At 37.3% G+C, this 15,599-nt stretch overlaps 1 pseudogene; it reads right to left on the bottom strand.

Moving 5' to 3' along the window:
• Positions 1-1,861: 1,861 nt before the first annotated feature.
• On the bottom strand, positions 1,862-13,877 carry LOC121844307 (annotated as a pseudogene).
• Between the last annotated feature and the right edge of the window lie 1,722 nt (positions 13,878-15,599).

The raw sequence follows: 15,599 nt of genomic DNA, 5'->3' as shown, positions 1-15,599 counted from the left end.
ATATCCTCCGCCTCAGGCTCGTCAGAGTGGTGAAAGAAGAAAAATGATTCTGCCGTGGTGAGTCACCGAGGTCCTGTTATTTTCGGTCATAAGAGATGTTAGCGGCAACATTATGAACAAAAATAGTAATGGTAAAAAACATAAGTTAAATACAACACAGATAACGCAGATAAACAGACAAAAAAACAATCGGTTGGGGGCATGTAAAACATCTGCAACTAGAGAACCAACCCCTTCGCTCCATATTTTCCGCTGCCTGCTCCACCACCACAGAAAGCACTGAGCTGAAACACCTGCACTTTGGAGCTCAAGAAAGCAAAAAAAGTATGCGGCTTTATTAATGCAATATTTATTAATTCATGTTTTTTTTTTACATTGTTTGCAAACTGATGTGATGCATATTAATGCCACAATAACATGCAAAACAGGCAACCACAAAAACAACAAAAAAACGATATACACTGCTCAAAAAAAAATAAAGGGAACACTAAAATAACACATCCTAGATCTGAATGAATTAAATACTTTTTTCTTTCCATAGTTGAATGTGCTGACACCAAATCACACAAAAATGATCAATGGAAATCAAATGTATCAACCCATGGAGGTCTGGATTTGGAGACACACTCAAAATTAAAGTGGAAAACCACACTACAGGCTGATCCAACTTTGATGTAATGTCCTTAAAACCAGTCAAAATGAGGCTCAGTAGTGTGTGTGGCCTCCACGTGCCCGTATGACCTCCCTACAACTCCTGGACAGTCTGTGGTGCAATGTGGCGTTGGTGGATGGAACGAGACATGATGTCCCAGATGTGCTCAATTGGATTCAGGTCTGGGGAATGGGCGGGCCAGTCCATAGCATCAATGCCTTCCTCTTGCAGGAACTGCTGACACACTCCAGCCACATGAGGTCTAGCATTGTCTTGCATTAGGAGGAACCCAGGGTCAACCGCACCAGCATATGGTCTCACAAGGGGTCTGAGGATCTCATCTCGGGTACCTAATGGCAGTCAGGTTACCTCTGGCGAGCACATGGAGGGCTGTGCGGCCCCCCAAAGAAATGCCACCCCACACCAAGACTGACCCACCACCAAACCGGTCATGCTGGAGGATGTTGCAGGCAGCAGAACATTCTCCACGGTGTCTCCAGACTGTCACGTCTGTCACATGTGCTCAGTGTGAACCTGCTTTCATCTGTGAAGAGCACAGGGCGCCAGTGGTGAATTTGATCTTGGTGTTCTCTGGCAAATGCCAAACGTCCTGCACGGTGTTGGGCTGTAAGCACAACCCCCACCTGTGGACGTCGGGCCCTCATACCACCCTCGTGGAGTCTGTTTCTGACCATTTGAGCAGACACATGCACATTTGTGGCCTGCTGGAGGTCATTTTGCAGGGCTCTGGCAGTGCTCCTCCTGCTCCTCCTTGCACAGATGCGGAGGTAGCGGTCCTGCTGCTGGGTTGTTGCCCTCCTACGGCCTCCTCCACATCTCCTGATGTACTGGCCTGTCTCCTGGTAGCGCCTCCATGCTCTGGACACTACGCTGACAGACACAGCAAACCTTTTTGCCACAGCTCGCATTGATGTGCCATCCTGGATGAGCTGCACTACCTGAGCCACTTGTGTGGGTTGTAGACTCCGTCTCATGCTACCACTAGAGTGAAAGCACCGCCAGCATTCAAAAGTGACCAAAACATCAGCCAGGAAGCATAGGAACTGAGAAGTGGTCTGTGGTCGCCACCTGTAGAACCACTCCTTTATTGGGGGTGTCTTGCTAATTGCCTATAATTTCCACCTGTTGTATATTCCATTTGCACAACAGCATGTGAAATTTATTGTCAATCACTGTTGCTTCCTAAGTGGACAGTTTGATTTCACAGAAGTGTGATTGACTTGGAGTTACATTGTGTTGTTTAAGTGTTCCCTTTATTTTTTTGAGCAGTGTAATATATATTTGTTTAATACCACATTAAATCATACTCAAAAAAGGTTTACAGGAATTCCCAGGCCTCTCCTGTAAACTTTTTAAAACCAATTCCTGTAAAACTTTTTTGAATATGATTTAATGTGGTATTAAACAAAAACACAAATTCTCAGTCAAAAGCACAAGTCAGAACACAGCCTCTCTATTCTCTCATGTGATTTAAGGTCCTCTGACTGGGAAAATGTCTTTCCACAATTAGAGCAGTGGTATGTCGTTTCCTCCTGTGTATTTGTATGAATTATTTCAGGTTCTATAACCAGGTAAATCTTATTCCACACTGAGAGCAGTGGTAGGTCTTGTTTTTCAGGATCCCTAACAAGGTAAAATGTCTTTCCACATTGGGAGCAGTGGTCAGGTGTGTCCTCTCATGTGATGTAAGGTCCTGTAATCGTGAAAATCTCTTTCCTCACTGGGAGAACTGGTAAGGCTTTTCTCCTGTGTGTATTCCTTTATGCCTTTTCAGGCTCGCTAAATGGGTAAAACTCTTTCCACAGAGGGAACACTTAAAAGGCTTTTCTCCCGTGTGTGTCCTCTCATGCTCTTTTAGATTGCCCAAAGTGGTCAAACTCTTTCCACACAGGGAGCAGTGGTGAGGCTTCTCTCCTGTATGTATTCTCTTATGTATTTTCAGGGTCTCTAAATGAGAAAAATACTTGCCACACTGGGAGCAGTAATAAGGCTTCTCTCCTGTGTGCATTCTCTCATGTGTTTTCAGACTCCCTATCTGGGTAAAACTCTTTCCACACAGAGAACAGTGGTAAGGCTTCTCTCCTGAGTGTATTTTCTCGTGTTTTTAAGATTGCCTAACATGGTAAAATTCTTTCCACACAGGGAGCAAGGGTAAGGCTTCTCTCCTGTATGAATTCTCTCATGTATTTTCAGGCTTCCTAACTGAGTAAAACTCTTTCCGCACTGGGAGCATTGGTAGGTCTTCCTCCCTGCTGTATGTATTTCTTCATGCCTATTCAGGGCCCTTAACCAGGTAAAACTCTTTCCACACTGGGAACATTGAAAAGGCTTTTCTCCTGTGTGCATCGTCTCGTGCTGTTTTAGGTTCCAGAACCGGGTAAAACTCTTTCCACAGTGGGAGCAGTGGTGTGGTCTTGCTGGTTTGGACGTCTCTGGGTCTGGTTCCCCTGAAGGACTCTTCCTGCTGTCAGAGTAAGAGTCTGGTCCCTCTCCTGCCAAAGACAGAGTATTGAGTGAAACTGAGACCTGAATGAAACCACCACATGATAAAACTGTCTTCCTATGAGGTTTAATCCAGAATAGATCCCTCAATAACAAATAAAGAGTGGCTGTTGTGATTTATAGGCCAATAAAAACACTATTGAACTTCATGGTTGTTATGCATTCATTAGACCTAATAGATAAATAGACTAGTCAGTATAGGATACATGTATTAGACCTAATGGGTAAATAGACTATTCAGTATAGGACACATGTATTAGACCTAATGGGTAAATAGACTATTCAGTATAGGACACATGTATTAGACCTAATGGGTAAATAGACTAGTCAGTATAGGATACATGTAATAGACTAGTCAGTATAGGATACATTCATTAGACCTAATATATAAATAGACTAGTCAGTATAGGATACATGTAATAGACTAGTCAGTATAGGATACATGTAATAGACTAGTCAGTATAGGATACATGTAATAGACTAGTCAGTATAGGATACATGTAATAGACTAGTCAGTATAGGATACATGTATTATGGATAAATAGACTAGTCAGTATAGGATACATGTAATAGACTAGTCAGTATAGGATACATGTAATAGACCTAATGGATAAATAGACTAGTCAGTATAGGATACATGTAATAGACTAGTAATAGGATAAATAGACTAGTCAGTATAGGATACATGTAATAGACTAGTCAGTATAGGATACATGTAATAGACTAGTCAGTATAGGATACATGTAATAGACTAGTCAGTATAGGATACATGTATTAGACCTAATAGATAAATAGACTAGTCAGTATAGGATACATGTATTATAGACTAGTCAGTATAGGATACATGTAATAGACTAATGGATACAATATAGGATACATGTAATAGACTAGTCAGTATAGGATACATGTAATAGACTAGTCAGTATAGGATACATGTAATAGACTAGTCAGTATAGGATACATGTAATAGACTAGTCAGTATAGGATACATGTAATAGACTAATAGATACATAGACTAGTCAGTATAGGATACCTGTATCTAGACTAGTCAGTGTAGGATACATGTATTAGACCTAATGGTTAAATAGACTAGTCAGTATAGGATACATGTAATAGACTAGTCAGTATAGGATACATGTATTAGACCTAATAGGTAAATAGACTAGTCAGAATAGGATGTAATAGACATGTAATAGACTAGTCAGTATGGATACATGTAATAGACTAGTCAGTATAGGATACATGTAATAGACATAATGGGTAAATAGACTAGTCAGTATAGGATACATGTAATAGACCTAATGGATAAATAGACTAGTCAGTATAGGATACATGTAATAGACTAGTCAGTATAGGATACATGTATTAGACTAGTCAGTATAGGATACATGTAATAGACTAGTCAGTATAGGATACATGTAACAGACTAGTCAGTATAGGACACATGTAATAGACTAGTCAGTATAGGATACATGTAATAGACTAGTCAGTATAGGATACATGTAATAGACCTAATGGATAAATAGACTAGTCAGTATAGGATACATGTATTAGACTAGTCAGTATAGGATACATGTAATAGACTAGTCAGTATAGGATACATGTAATAGACTAGGATCTAGTATATAGATACATGTAATAGACCTAATAGGATAAATAGACTAGTCAGTATAGGATACATGTATTATGGATAAATAGGACATAGACTATATAGGATACATGTAATAGACTAGTCAGTATAGGATACATGTAATAGACTAAATAGACTAGTCAGTATAGGATACATGTATTAGACTATCAGTATAGGATACATGTAATAGACTAGTCAGTATAGGATACATGTAATAGACTAGTCAGTATAGGATACATGTAAGACTAGTCACCTAATGGATAAATAGACTAGTCAGTATAGGATACATGTATTAGACCTAATGGATAAATAGACTAGTCAGTATAGGATACATGTAATATAAATAGACTAGTCAGTATAGGATACATGTAATAGACTAGTCAGTATAGGATACATGTAATAGACTAGTCAGTATAGGATACATGTAATAGACTAGTCAGTATAGGATACATGTAATAGACTAGTCAGTATAGGATACATGTAATAGACTAGTCAGTATAGGATACATGTAATAGACTAGTCAGTATAGGATACATGTATTAGACCTAATAGGATAAATAGACTAGTCAGTATAGGATACATGTAATTGACTAGTCAGTATAGGATACATGTAATAGACCTAATGGATACAATAGACTAGTCAGTATAGGATACATGTATTAGACCTAATGGATAAATAGACTAGTCAGTATAGGATACATGTAATAGACTAGTCAGTATAGGATACATGTAATAGACTAGTCAGTATAGGATACATGACCTAATAGACTAGTCAGGATACATAGACATGTAATAGACTAGTCAGTATAGGATACATGTAATAGACTAGTCAGTATAGGATACATGTATTAGACCTAATAGGTAAATAGACTAGTCAGTATAGGATACATGTAATAGACTAGGATAGGATACATGTAATAGACTAGTCAGTATAGGATACATGTAATAGACTAGTCAGTATAGGATACATGTAATAGACTAGTCAGTATAGGATACATGTAATAGACTAGTCAGTATAGGATACCTATGTAAATAGACTAGTCAGTATAGGATACATGTAATAGACTAGAGTATAGGATACATGTAATAGACTAGTCATGGATAAATAGACTAGTCAGTATAGGATACATGTAATAGACTAGTCAGTATAGGATACATGTAATAGACTAGTCAGTATAGGATACATGTAATAGACTAGTCAGTATAGGATACATGTAATAGACCTAATGGATAAATAGACTAGTCAGTATAGGATACATGTATTAGACTAGTCAGTATAGGATAGACCTAATGGATAATAGACTAAATAGGATACATGTAATAGACTAGTCAGTATAGGATACATGTATTAGACCTAATGGATAAATAGACTAGTCAGTATAGGATACATGTAATAGACTAGTCAGTATAGGATACATGTAATAGACTAGTCAGTATAGGATACATGTAATAGACTAGTCAGTATAGGATACATGTAATAGACTAGTCAGTATAGGATACATGTAATAGACTAGTCAGTATAGGATACATGTATTAGACCTAATGGATAAATAGACTAGTCAGTATAGGATACATGTAATAGACTAGTCAGTATAGGATACATGTAATAGACTAGTCAGTATAGATACTAGTTATAGGATACATGTAATAGACTAGTCAGTATAGGATACATGTAATAGACTAGTCAGTATAGGATACATGTAATAGACTAGTCAGTATAGGATACATGTAATAGACTAGTCAGTATAGGATACATGTAATAGACCTAATAGATACATAGACTAGTCAGTATAGGATACATGTAATAGACTAGTCAGTATAGGATACATGTATTAGACCTAATAGGTAAATAGACTAGTCAGAATAGGATACATGTAATAGACTAGTCAGTATAGGATACATGTAATAGACTAGTCAGTATAGGATTAAAAATAGACTAGTCAGTATAGGATACATGTAAGACCTAATGATAAATAGACTAGTCAGTATAGGATACATGTAATAGACTAATCAGTAAATAGGACTACATGTAATAGATAGTTTAGATACATGGATAAATAGACTAGTCAGTATAGGATACATGTATTAGACCTAATAGGATAAATAGACTAGTCAGTATAGGATACATGTAATAGACTAGTCAGTGGATACATGTAATAGACTAGTCAGTATAGGATACATGTAATAGACTAGTCAGTATAGGATACATGTAATAGACTAGTCAGTATAGGATACATGTAATAGACTAGTCAGTATAGGATACATGTAATAGACCTAATGGATAAATAGACTAGTCAGTATAGGATACATGTAATAGACTAGTCATAGACTAGTCAGTATAGGATACATGTATTAGACCTAATGGATAAATAGACTAGTCAGTATAGGATACATGTAATAGACTAGTCAGTATAGGATACATGTATTAGACCTAATGGATAAATAGACTAGTCAGTATAGGATACATGTATTAGACCTAATGGATAAATAGACTAGTCAGTATAGGATACATGTATTAGACTAGTCAGTATAGGATACATGTATTAGACCTAATGGATAAATAGACTAGTCAGTATAGGATACATGTAATAGACTAGTCAGTATAGGATACATGTAATAGACTAGTCAGTATAGGATACATGTAATAGACATAATGGGTAAATAGACTAGTCAATATAGGATACATGTAATAGACTAGTCAGTATAGGATACATGTAATAGACTAGTCAATATAGGATACATGTAATAGACTAGTCAGTATAGGATACATGTAATAGACTAGTCAGTATAGGATACATGTAATAGACTAGTCAGTATAGGATACATGTAATAGACTAGTCAGTATAGGATACATGTAATAGACTAGTCAGTATAGGATACATGTAATAGACTAGTCAGTATAGGATACATGTAATAGACTAGTCAGTATAGGATACATGTAATAGACCTAATAGATAAATAGACTAGTCAGTATAGGATACATGTATTAGACCTAATAGATAAATAGACTAGTCAGTATAGGATACATGTATTAGACCTAATGGATAAATAGACTAGTCAGTATAGGATACATGTAATAGACTAGTCAGTATAGGATACATGTAATAGACTAGTCAGTATAGGATACATGTAATAGACTAGTCAGTATAGGATACATGTAATAGACTAGTCAGTATAGGATACATGTAATAGACTAGTCAGTATAGGATACATGTATTAGACCTAATGGATAAATAGACTAGTCAGTATAGGATACATGTATTAGACCTAATGGATAAATAGACTAGTCAGTATAGGATACATGTAATAGACCATTCAGTATAGGATACTTGTAATAGACTAGTCAGTATAGGATACATGTAATAGACTAGTCAGTATAGGATACATGTAATAGACTAGTCAGTATAGGATACATGTATTAGACCTAATGGATAAATAGACTAGTCAGTATAGGATACATGTAATAGACCATTCAGTATAGGATACTTGTAATAGACTAGTCAGTATAGGATACATGTAATAGACTAGTCAGTATAGGATACATGTAATAGACCTAATGTACAATTAGACTATGGATAAATTCACTATATGGATACATGTAATAGACTATCAGTATAGGATAGTACCTAATGGATAAATAGACTAGTCAGTATAGGATACATGTAATAGACTAGTCAGTATAGGATACATGTAATAGACTAGTCAGTATAGGATACATGCATTAAACCTAATGGATAAATAGACTAGTCAATATAGGATACATGTAATAGACTAGTCAGTATAGGATACATTTATAAAATAAGGCTGTAACGTAACAAAATGTGGAAAAAGTCTAGGGGTCTGAATACTTTCCGAATGCACTGTACATCACTGTGACGCTTTTCTAGGAGCAGGTTTCTGATATTCTATTGATGATATTAATCAAGAACATGTTTTATTTTTGGATCTACGATTTCATAACTTGTTTTAATCATATTGTGGATTATTTAAATTATATTGAGGAGTTGTGTCATTGTGTACCACTGTCTCTATTTAAATTATATCTAGGGGCTGTGTCATTGTGTACCACTGTCTCTATTTAAATTATATCGAGGGGCTGTGTCATTGTGTACCACTGTCTCTATTTAAATTATATCGAGGGGCTGTGTCATTGTGTACCACTGTCTCTATTTAAATTATATCTAGGGGCTGTGTCATTGTGTACCACTGTCTCTATTTAAATTATATCTAGGGGCTGTGTCATTGTGTACCACTGTCTCTATTTGCAGTAATTCATAGTCCATTATATTGTGAAAGGTTTGTCTCATTGAGTCATTTTATATCATTAATTCATATTATTTTAAATCTACTCATATTTCAACATTGGTGCCTTATTCTATTCTACTGTATTAGCTACCATGGAGCCTTATTATAATGTATTAGCTACCATGGAGCCTTATTATAATGTATTAGCTACCATGGAGCCTTATTCTATTATAATGTATTAGCTACCATGGAGCCTTATTCTACTCTACTGTATTAGCTACCATGGAGCCTTATTCTATTATACTGTATTAGCTACCATGGAGCCTTATTCTATTATAATGTATTAGCTACCATGGAGCCTTATTCTATTCTACTGTATTAGCTACCATGGAGCCTTATTCTATTATAATGTATTAGTTACCATGGAGCCTTATTATATCATAATGCATTAGCTACCATGGAGCATTATTCTATTATAATGTATTAGCTACCATGGAGCCTTATTCTTATGTATTAGCTACCATGGTGCCTTATTCTAATGTATTAGCTACCATGGTGCCTTATTCTAATGTATTAGCTACCATGGAGCCTTATTATATTATAATGTATTTCCTTTCCCCCATGTGAACCATACTGAATAAAGCCGACCCTCAGACTCCTCTTTCCTTTCCCCCATGTGAACCATACTGAATAAAGCCGACCCTCAGACTCCTCTTCCCTTTCCCCCATGTGAACCATACTGAATAAAGCCGACCCTCAGACTCCTCTTTTTGCACGTTGCACACCTCAGGCGAGTAATACCCTGTGACTTCTTTAATATTAGACATCACGCACCAGGTGTTATGGACAAATAGACACACACCCCCACCCGTCGTCTTGCCAGACGTAACTTCTCTGTCCTACCGATACACAGTAAACCCAGCCAGCTCAATATTATCCATGTCCTCGTTCAGCTATGACTCGGTGAAGCATAAAATTACAGTTTGTAATGTCCCGTTGGATATAAGTGCATTTTTGTTTTCCAACAACGTTGGCCAATAGAACGGTTCAGAGGGGTGTATTATGACATCATATAGAACTGGTAGTGGAGGTTTACTCACTCGCCCGACCTCCGCCCCCTTTTTCTCTGTCTTTTCTTTACGCAAATGATGGGGATTTGGGCCTGTTCTCGAGAAAGCAGTATATCTTAGGGCTTATCTTTAGGTCTGGTCGGGTATCTGCAGTATATCCTTCGCCGCGGACTTGTTCAGTTCGAGGTGAGTAATCCCAGTTCTGATGTCCAGAAGTTATTTTCGGTCATATGAAACGGTAGCAGCAACAACTTGTACAAAATAAGTTCAAATAAGTTAAAAGATAACTTTTTGAAAAATTACAAAATAGCACAGTTGGTTAGGAGCCCGTAAAACGACAGCCATCCTCCACGGAGCCATTATGTACAATAACTTATCAATGACCCAAGCCCAGCTCATTTAATCCCTACCATTGTATTGCTGAGTTGTCATAATGCGTCAGCAAATGTACATTATCCCAGGGGTGTTGGAAGACAATGTAAGTAGCCTAATTTATGTCCCTATAACCAGTGGTGTAAAGTACTTAAGGAAAAATACTTTAAAGTACTACTTAAGTACTTTTTTGGGCTATCTGTACTTTACTATTTATATTTTTGACAACTTTTACTTCACTACATTCCTAAAGATAATAATGTACTTTTTACAACATACATTTTCCCCTCACACCCAAAAATACTTGTTACATTTTGAACACTTAGCAGGCCAGGAAAGTGGTCCAATTCACACACTTATCAAGAGAACATGTGGGCATCCCTACTGCCTCTGATCTGGAGGACTCACTAAACAGAGAACATCCCTGGGCATCCCTACTGCCTCTGATCTGGAGGACTCACTAAACACATGCTTCGTTTGTAAATGATGTCTGAGTGTTGGAGTGTACCCCTGACTATCTGTACAATTGTAAAACAAGAAAACGATGCCATCTGCTTTGCTTAAGACTATTACTGTTGATAGTTATCTATATTTTAGCAATTCAATTTACTTTTGAAACTTAGGAATATTTAGAACCAGTATTTTACTGGCTGACAATGCTTGATAATGTATGTAATATCAACAGAGATATATTTTCTTGGTGATTTCAATACTGACTTCAATATTTCAATATCAACAAGCTGCCCACTCAAGAAAAAAAAACTCAAAACTGCAACCAGTGCCTGCAACCTGGTTCAGGATATCAGTATCCCTGGATTGTAAACGGTCATGGACATAACATGTTGAAACAACAGTAGCTAGGATGGGGAGAAGTATAACAAATGAAGGGCTGCTCTGTCTTCTTAAACAACAACAAGGCAGGTCCTACAGGCTCTAGTTTCTACCTTCTTAACAACACTATCAACAAGGCAGGTCCTAGTTTCTACCTTCTTAAACAACACTATCAACAAGGCAGGTCCTACAGGCTCTAGTTTCTACCTTCTTAACAACACTATCAACAAGGCAGGTCCTACAGGCTCTAGTTTCTACCTTCTTAACAACACTATCAACAAGGCAGGTCCTAGTTTCTACCTTCTTAACAACACTATCAACAAGGCAGGTCCTAGTTTATACCTTCTTAACACTATCAACAAGGCAGGTCCTAGTTTCTACCTTCTTAACAACACTATCAACAAGGCAGGTCCTACAGGCTCTAGTTTTGTCGCACCTGAACTACTGTTCAGTCGTGTGGTCAGGTGCCACAAAGAGGGACTTAGGAAAATGTAAATAGGTTCAGAACAGGGCAGCACGACTGGCCCTTGGATGTACACAGAGAGCTAACAATGATATGCATGTCAATCTCTCCTGGCTCAAAGTAGACTAGAGATGCATCACTGCTTGTATTTGTGAGAGGTGTTGACAAGCTGAATGCACCGAGCTGTATGCTTGAACTACTGGCACACAAGCTCAGACACCCATACATACCCCACAAGACATGCCACCAGAGGTCTCTTCACAGTCTCCAAGTATAGAACAGACTATGGGAGAAGCACAGTACTACATAGAGCCATGACTACATGGAACTATATTCCACATCAGGTAACTGATGCAAGTACAAGTACAGTAGAATCAGATTTGGTTAAAAAAAAACATAAAACTACACCTTATGGAACAGTGTGGACAATGAAGAACCACATAGACATACATATGAGAAGACGCACACCTACACACCTACACATGGACTATGTACTGTAGATATGTGGTGGTAGAGTAGTGGCCTGATGGAACACACGTAATGTGTTGTAGATATGTGGTGGTAGAGTAGTGGCCTGATGGAACACAATATGTTGTAGATATGTGGTAGTAGAGTAGTGGCCTGATGGAACACAATATGTTGTAGATATGTGGTAGTAGAGTAGTGGCCTGATGGAACACACGTAATGTATTGTAGATATGTGGTAGTAGAGTAGTGGCCTGATGGAACACATCATATGTAACTGTAGATATGTGGTGGTAGAGTAGTGGCCTGATGGAACACAATATGTTGTAGATATGTGGTGGTAGAGTAGTGGCCTGATGGAACACATGTAATGTATTGTAATAGATATGTGGTGGTAGAGTAGTGGCCTGATGGAACACAATATGTTGTAGATATGTGGTGGTAGAGTAGTGGCCTGATGGAACACAATATGTTGTAGATATGTGGTGGTAGAGTAGTGGCCTGATGGAACACACTTAATGTATTGTAGATATGTGGTAGTAGAGTAGTGGCCTGATGGAACACAATTTGTTGTGAAAAGCGTTATGAAATGTAATGTCATGTAATATTTTTTTAAATCATATATAACTGCCTTAATGTTGCTGGACCCCAGGAAGAGTAGCTGCTGCCTTGACAGGACCTAATGGGGATCCATAATAAACCCCAGGAAGAGTAGCTGCTGTCTTAGCACAACCTAAAAGGGATCCTTAATAAATACAAATGGAACTACCTCCATGTTTTGAGGATATACAGAGTTCATTTACAGTTACATTGTTAAAAAACTATGAGAGTAAAACAAGCTTATATTTTGGGTTCGGATAGAGTACAACAGTTGAACTACATTCAGTGGACATTTATAAGTTATATTCTCCAAGAATCAATGGCGAGGCTCAGAGCCAGATATTAAAATGATGTATTAATTCAATAAGGGCAGTTTGTGGCCCTGCTTTTAAGACAGTACTCACTGGTGTTAATCAAATCTTCAGCCTCCTCTTCCTCTTCAAAAGGTTCTTTCTCTTCTTTCACTATAACATCCTGCTCCTCTTCCTCCTTTTTAATTCTGAAAGCTTCTACCTGCTCTTCTTCCACTGTGACAGCCTCTATCCCCTCTTCATCTTTCACTCTAATATGTTCTTTCTCTTCTTTCACTGTAACATCATCCTCTTCTTTTAATGTGATACTGATGGCCTCCTCTACCTCCTCTTTCATTCTGAAAGCGTCTTCCTCTCCTTTTACTGTAATATCCCCCTCCTCTTCTTTCACGACAATGTTCAGTCCCAGAGCTTCTTTCTCCGTCCAGCAGACCTCCTCTTCTTTATCAGGAGGAGAGTAGCTTAGTGAACTCATGGTCCGAGATGTTAGCTAGTTAGCATTAACAACTAGCCTGGTTCTAAGCTAATTCAGCAATCCAGCTAGCTACTAACTTAACAAAGTATATATTTAATTAAATGGGGAAACTAGCTATACGAAATAAGTATGTTTTAAACACAGGGACCAATATACACCGAAACAGTCTTAAAGAGCTCATACGTTTCGGCTATATTGAGTAACAAGCTACGGAGGTGTCTGACAAGCTGCTGTTGTTGAAGAAACTTCCCGTTCCGTCCACTAAATTACACGTCACGCTGGTAGCGACGCCCGAAAGACGCTCAGCGCCATCTGGGGAAGTTGATTGATTAGTGCAGATTTGTAATGAGTACACAATCAAAACATATTTTACATCTGCTACACACAGTGGTGTAAAGTACTTAGGTAAAAATGACTTCAAAGTTCTACTTAAGTCGTTTTTGGGGGGGTATCTGTACTTTACTATTCTTATTTTTGACAACTTTTACTAAAGAAAAGGATGTACGTTTTATTCCATACATTTCCCCTGACACCCAAAAGTACTCATCACATGTTTAAATGCTTAGCAGGACAGGAAAATGGTCTAATTCACACACTTATCAAGAGAACATCCCTGGTCATCCCTTCTGCCTCACCAAGCAGACTCACTAAACATAAATGATTTGTTTGTAAATTATGTCTGAGTGTTTAAGTGTGCCCCTGCATGAAATCATGCCGCCTGGTTTGCTTAATATAAGGAATGTGAAATGCTTTATACTTTTACTCTTGATACTTAAGAATATTTTATCAATTACATTTACTTTTTATAGTTAAGTATATTTAAAACCAAACACTTTTAAGACTTTTACTCAAGTACTATTTTACTGGGTGACTTTCACTTTTTTCTTGAGTAACTTTCTATTAAAGTATCTTTACTTTTACTTAAGTATGATAATTGGGTACTTTTTCCACCACTGATTACACATCTGCATTTAAAGGGAAATGTCATATCTTTTTTTTACGTCATATCCGGATGTAACCTAAAACATTACCCCAGTTTGATATGCTGCGTGTGTATTCATTCCCATATCAGCAAAATAAAACGCCATGTTTTGGTCACAGAGAAACAACCACATGGTTAGCTAGTTGGCTTCAGCAGGTTCTACCATTTCACAATAGTCTGTAATGACTAGTTTAACAAAATACGTTTTTGTTGTGAAAACAAAATAAGTGTATCTAGCCTTTTAGCTCCCTCTGGTTGATGACTGCTAGCTAGCCTTTTAGCTCCCTCTGGTTGATGACTGCTAGATAGATAGCCTTTTGCTGCCTTGGCTAATGGGGATCCATCATAAATATAAATACCCTTGGTTTGCTGTTTAAATTTAGCAGTTTTTCTTATTCACAATAAAGAGTACCATAATGATAGTCACTTCATACTTGTGTTGTTTCATGTATTTTGGGAGGCTAGACCCTCAAGACAATTACTTAACCTTTCTGGCTGTAGTAACTAGTGACATCCTTGTTGTTGTGAAGAAGCTGTCATGTCCACCAGATTATACGTCACACTGGCGGCATTGCCTGAAAGACCGGGTAACGCATTTGAAGAAAATATTTGATTTATTTTTCATTTCTTTCAATAAAGTTACAATTTTATATTGAGGCGTACAAAGAGAAACATACGTTAATTTATTCGTTTTTGATTCATTTAAAATAACTTTACATCTACTACACAATAAGTCAAATAAATAGTTGATATTAACAATGCTATTCAAATGAGCCACTAGCTATATACATCGTATTAGAATACATAGATACCCATATATAGTACCAGTCAAAAGTTTGGACTCATCTACTCATTCAAGGGTTTTTCTTTATTTTTACTATTTTCTACATTGTAGAATAATAATGAAGACATAAACTACAAAATAACATATATACTAGGGATGCACCGATATTACATTTTTGGCCAATACCAATAACCGA

This window comes from Oncorhynchus tshawytscha, unplaced genomic scaffold (assembly GCF_018296145.1).
Source record: "Oncorhynchus tshawytscha isolate Ot180627B unplaced genomic scaffold, Otsh_v2.0 Un_contig_7609_pilon_pilon, whole genome shotgun sequence".
Lineage (NCBI taxonomy): Eukaryota > Metazoa > Chordata > Actinopteri > Salmoniformes > Salmonidae > Oncorhynchus > Oncorhynchus tshawytscha.
Note: the sequence above shows the minus strand (reverse complement) of the source record. Positions and strands in the feature narration are given on the sequence as shown.